Source organism: Solanum pennellii, chromosome 10, assembly GCF_001406875.1.
Source record: "Solanum pennellii chromosome 10, SPENNV200".
In the NCBI taxonomy this organism is placed as follows: domain Eukaryota; kingdom Viridiplantae; phylum Streptophyta; class Magnoliopsida; order Solanales; family Solanaceae; genus Solanum; species Solanum pennellii.
In genome coordinates, this window is record NC_028646.1 from 13933148 (window position 1) to 13939716 (window position 6569).

The 6569-nt window shown below is 26.7% G+C and overlaps 1 pseudogene; it reads right to left on the minus strand.

Moving 5' to 3' along the window:
* Nucleotides 1–1195: 1195 nt before the first annotated feature.
* Nucleotides 1196–4326, minus strand: LOC114074219 (annotated as a pseudogene).
* Between the last annotated feature and the right edge of the window lie 2243 nt (nt 4327–6569).

Consider the following 6569-nt stretch of genomic DNA (forward strand, 5'->3'; position numbering starts at 1 on the left):
TTAAACATGACAAAAGTCAACCATTATAGAAATTAACAATTACAAGTTCTTAAGATATACTTTCTAAACTTGAAAATAAAATAGATTTGAATTCAAAGTAAGTTGCTTCTCAAATTTATCCTTGTTAATTCAAAAGTAAATATCTTTTCAATTTTTACATATTCTAAATATTCGAGGGTTGGAATATGAAGTAGACATTATTTGAAGAGAGATGGAATATAATAAATATCGTAATTATTATAATTTTTAATTTATTGATTTATTTTTTGTTCTAAAAAGACAGAAATAGAAAAAGTATTAAATTGAAAATAAGACGATAACTATATATTTTAAAATTAAAACGATTAATGTATAGGAACAATTATTCTTTTTTTTAAAAAAAAAGTTAAAAGATATATTTTTCTAAATCTGTATCTAAAATTTATCAAAAAGAGAAAATAGTAATCAACTGAATATTTCGATATTTTTTTTCTAAAATTAAAAATTGTATACTATTTTTTGAATTTGAATTTTAAAATAATTAAAAAACATTGAAAAGTTCAATAATACAATGTTATTTGGTGGGGGTAATTATCAAACTTTTTTCATATTAAATATTTAAATTAACTTTATACAATTTCCTTTTAAACAAAAATAAAATGTAAATTTTTAAAACTTCCTATATAACGAAGAAATTTAAATTGGTATTTTAAAAATTATACTTTGTAAGGCTTTTATAACAGTTTAATTCAGTGTGCGTCCTCAAACATGTTCAGTACTTATGGAAATCTTAAAAGTGTTTGAGAAAGTAGACAAAAGGGTAATTTTCTTGTTCTCTTAATATTTGATTTTGTCATGAAGAAACATTTTATTTCAATGTTCTGAGTATCAATTAAACTATAAAGAGGCTTATGTAAAGTTCATTTGACGAATCTAAAATATATCAAATTGCTTATAACAATATTCAAGATAATACATTACTAGCACACTATAAAATAAAACATAAAAAACTAGTCTCCACCAATGACACTATCCTTAAAGATCTCAATAGCATCAACTTGACAATATGACATCCTTTAACTAGAATTTTCTTAGTCTATATCGTATATTTAGGCAAAATCATGGAGTAATTGTTAATTTCTTTTGATCAATTTTAGTTATTTACTGACGATTCTGAAAAAGTTATTGTTGTTAATAGAAACGCAATGATACCAGATCAGATACTAACATCAATTTCTAAACTATATGAAAATTCATAATCTTGAAGCGGTAATGATCGATAAATTCGAGTCTATTTGCACGCAATATTAATTTACTCACTTACATTTTGTAGATTCTCTCTTTTACTTCGAAGGCTAACCTTAATGTCCACCTTTAACATGATAACTAATTTGATTGACGTCGGCATTTTGAGAAGGAGATTGATTTTTTATTGTTCCGACTTAACCATAACATTCTTATTCGATTCGAAATTTATGACAGTTGAATGTGAGACCGATCGAGAATATCAGAATAATGAATATTTAGGTCACCGGGTAAAACGTTACCTTTGAAGATTAGGGTTTGTTTTGGTATAGGAATACCTTGATATTTTATATCTTCTCTTTTACCACTAAAATAGTGTCAAAATAGCCAACTTCAATTGTAAATGAATGTCTTCCTTTTGTTGGATTAAAAAACAAATCCACTTCGATATCACGAATAATAATATCTAAATTATTAAGTTTGTTTGTTATCGAGAACTGAATTATATAAGAAAAAAAATAGTCTCAATTTAGTCAAAACAGAACTTTCACCGGTGAAATTTATAAGAAAAAAAATGTTGAATGAATATTAAAGAAGATTAGATTTTTGTACTAAATATATGATATTTTATGGACAGTTATGTATTATTGTTTTTCACATTCTGTAAATGTTTTTTTCTATTTTTTTTGTCAAAATATTAATATCTGTTTTTAGCCTTCTATTTAACGTCTACTTCTTTTTATTAGATGATTTTGATTCACCATTTAATAAAATCTTCATCATTTTAAGAATATCATTTCTTCATTAATTAATAATTAGCATATAAATGGCCACTTGTATCACTAAATTATAGTTAGTTAATATATGTTTTTACCTTAATTTATCATTTAATTATCATAAGTATTTTCTTATAGGATCATATCCATTGACTTTTGGTATTTATAGAAAAATAATTAAAATTTCATTCTTGTAATATAGAAGTTAATTATAAGACATGATTAATGTTCTATGTTGGATCCGTTATATTTTTTCTTAATTTTTCATTTGGTGTCTGTCACGTTAATTAGAGTTTGACTAATTCAGATTCACACCAAATAGAATCATTCGTGAGTCAGCCAAGAATTTGTTGATTCTGTTTTATTTCAATATAATTAACATTTTTCTTTCTTAGATCAATAAAATTAGGAATTTTTAAACTAGACATTCTTTAAATTAAATCTCATAGTTACCAACATACAAATCGTTAATATACTAAAAATGTTCTTGACAAATTTATGGATTTTTTAGAGCCACACATATATTTATTTAATAGTTGATTACTAATAACAATTTTTACAAAACAGAGAAGAATAACCAAGAGTTACAACTCAAATTATTATTGAGGGTTATATGTAGTAACTTTTTAAACGCTTGTTGGTGCTATTTAATTATAAATCAGAAGAATAACCAAGATCTCAAATTTATTCATACTCTAATATAATGAATAAAGAGCATTTGACACCAAGGTGTAAAACAATAAAAGAAGATCAAGATTAATAATAGATATGTTGTCTCTTAAGTATCATAAATTATAATTTTTAATCATTGTATTTTACGATTAAGCATATTCAGTTTTAGAATAATTAAAATATGTATTTTTTTTATCACATTATATAGTTGACAACTAAAAAAACAAATGAATAAAAAATTAGCACATATTTTACCATCCATCTTCTTCTTGTGAAGCATGTATTCCTCCAATCATAGGCAATACAAAGAAGTCAAAATATATAAAAAGAGAATATAAGTTGCATTATATTTCAATCGTCTCAATTTAAAAGTCTCATTTAAACTTAGTTGTTGGTATCTAAGTATACCGATCTACTTTATCAAAGTATTTGTTTCAATAATAAAGTTGATTAAATATCAACACATATAAACGGCAGTAATACCATCAAAAATCAAGTGAATCAAGTCTTCACAACATTTAACAAGTAGTACACATTTATATAATTTAGATCCAACATTGTTCAACGTAATGTGAATGAGACTTCAACTATATGATAGTGATACATATTGTTGTAATGTAATCTATATGGGAAAAAATATAATATCAAGGCACTAATGTTGTCTATCCATGGTACGCTACACTGTGCATTCAAACTTCTTTTTGTCTTTTATAAGATTTTTATGCTTACATCCTGAACACTAAAGCACACAAAACTTCTGTAGGTCATTTGAAGTTATCATTTGTGCCTCCACGTGGAAAATTTAATCTGTCGAGGAGAACAAAAACCATTAAGGTGAAATGTATACGAAAATCTCTTTCACAACTTAAAAGGAAAGAAATAGTAGAAAGATTAGCAACCTTATTGTCAGAGACTTAGAGTCTTACTAAAGCTCCGTGCGGCACTTAGTCTTATTAAAGCTCCGTGCGACACTTGACAACTTATTCACGAATCTTTCATGATCTTGTAAGCTCAAGTAAGCCCTTTATGCTAAGATCGCTAAGAGAATGAAATGATCTTATAAGCTCAAGTAAGCCCTTTATGCTAAGATCGCTAAGAGAATAAAAGGAAGACTTCGAAAGATTTAGAAGAAGACTTTATATTGCTTGGAAGATTGCTTACAATTTGCTGGATGTTTTATAAATGAGTGACACTTCTAATTATACTGCTTCCTAGGATTTTCCAAAGTTTTCCTAGAAAATATCTAATCTTCCTTCTAGAATTCTCCAAAGCCTTCTAGAAAGATCTAGAGACTTCTAGAGTTTTCTATAAACCTCTCCAAAACTATAGACTTTTCCGCCCCTATTCAGATAAAAAAACTTACTAATAATTGGCAGAACGTGACACTCTCCTCCACCTAATGATGCAACGATCGTGTTGCATTGTCACTGCATCAAAGACCAAGTTTTGCCTTCTCGTACGCACGACCAATGGTCCATTGACTCGATCAATGCCCTCGCGCAACTCCTTCAATTGCTTCTTTATCACTTCTAACTCAGCCTCACGATCTACCTCCTTCTAAAGAGGCAAGCACCTCGATGGCTTCTTTGGCATCACAAAATTGTTCCCTCTTGGAACCTTCTTTGTGCACGGTGGCGAGTACGTCTAGCATCATATTCTTCTTTCGAACTTGTAATGGTGGCTACAAATGTCGACTTCCCTTCTTAGGATTTTTCTTGAGTTGCATGGCCGTTAGTCAGACTTTCCCTTCTGTCTTCGGTTATTTTTGTTAGTTTTGTTAATTTCTTATTAGTTACTTTAATTTTACAGTTATTATTTAATAAAATCATTTTTACAACTTTTCAAATTGAATATTCATATTTGTGACATTTAAAACAAATAATCACCATCATAAAAAGAATAAACAATTTTAAATTTATATATTATAACATTCAATTCCAAAATTAAACAAAGACCATCTAATATATTAACTAATCACTCCTCAAAATAACCAAGATAATACAGAAATCAATGTAGCGTATTTTTGTGGAAGTATATTTCCACAAAATACTATTGAAGATAATACAAATAATGAAATGAAATTTAAGATTTAGGATTTCGAATTTATATTTATTTTGAAACACCTATTTTTTGAACCAAAATTATTTGCACTATTAATTAATCTACTAATTAACTGCAACACTAAAGGACATATTTAAAACTGGACATATATCATACCATTTCTTTAAAGGCGTAATATAATGATAAAATGTCGAAAAGCAAGTTATGTTATTGTAAAATCACACTGGTATTTTTACTTCACTTATGATTGTTTTAAAGAATGTATAATGTTTTTTTTTTGTTTAGTCATTTATTGTTAGAAAATATAATTATTGGAATACATTAAAAGGAGAGGTTTTACCAATGATCACATAAAATTGTAATCTTTTAGAAAGTTCAATCTTTTTACCGATCAAAGCAATGGTGAAGTGATTTTTTTTCTCTTTTCCATTAAAGAACTTAATTGGATTAATAAACTACTAAAACAAGAATAAAAATTAAGGAAAGTAAATTTGCAACATGATTCAATTAATATAAAATATTTGTTAATGCAAATTTTATTGTTGATTAATTTAGAAAATATATAACATAATTATAATTCTCTATTGAATATAGCCGGTTAAACACAAGTCTTTTTGACGCCTCTAATAATTAACATTCTAATTGTTTTTTTTTGTATCATGATTCTGTAATGCTGTCAATTTTAGCAATTTACGTATCTCAAAATAAATTTAATTATAAAACTTCTTGAAAAATTTCACAATTCAGCTAAAAATCAAACGATAAAATAAAAAATGCTATCATAAAGAGTTAGAAATAAATATTATGGCCATGTGACTATAATCGATAAGGATTAGCGGAGGAGCAAAGAAAAATATTAATATGAATGGGAAAGAAATCTGAATTGTAACACTAAAATTCATGATATGAATTTTGTAAAGAGGTTTATAAGAAAAACATGAATATAAAATTTGTTACAGAATCATAACCTTACAAAAAATTATTTAATGCGTATTTTTTAATAAATTTGATTTTGCCATTGATTTTATTTGCACATTTTGTGCATGTGTGAAAATTATGGAGTTTTATGTATATACCCAACAAGCTCTGCCTGAAGGCACTAAGGATTTATCTAAAAAGTATGATCTTGTATGCATGTTGGCAATACATGGTTTATGAGGGTTGTGAGTGGTCTAAACTCTTTCCCATATTAGTGCTCATTATTACTCCTAATTATATACTCTTGCTCAAATGTATAAAATTGTATTCTTTCTCTGATTTGAGATAATTTCTCAAACTGTCCTCTTAAAAGAGGTAACTACTCTGAAACTTACTGCTCATTTAGAAAACAAGGTATTTTTACATTGAGTAAAGAGGTAACTGCTCTATAGTTAATCTACTTGAAAACTCTTCTATCTTTTATAAAAAAAGTTTACTCTTTTTCGTCATGTAAAAATGAATTTGGGAAATATTTAGTTTTCTTATACTCTTTCTCAAACTTATGTTCACTTTCTCGAAACTCAGTTTAAACAATAATGTTTTGTTTAAAATATTCTCAATAATGATCCAATGAATACTAAAAAATAGGGTTCATGTTGAAAAATAGTCATGAACAATCAACTCAATAATCCCAATACACAATGTACGATAATTCAATTATTAGAAATAGGAATTCAGTAATCAACAACTCAAGAATTCATAACTCAATATCAACTCATCTCAAGAACACCGAAATTCTAATGATAGAACCCTAGATTACTCTTTTACTAATTTGAAAATAGATGTAGGGTGTGAGGACGAACTCTCCAAAACTATGATGAACTTATACAACTGATTATGAATATTTTAGAATGGAAC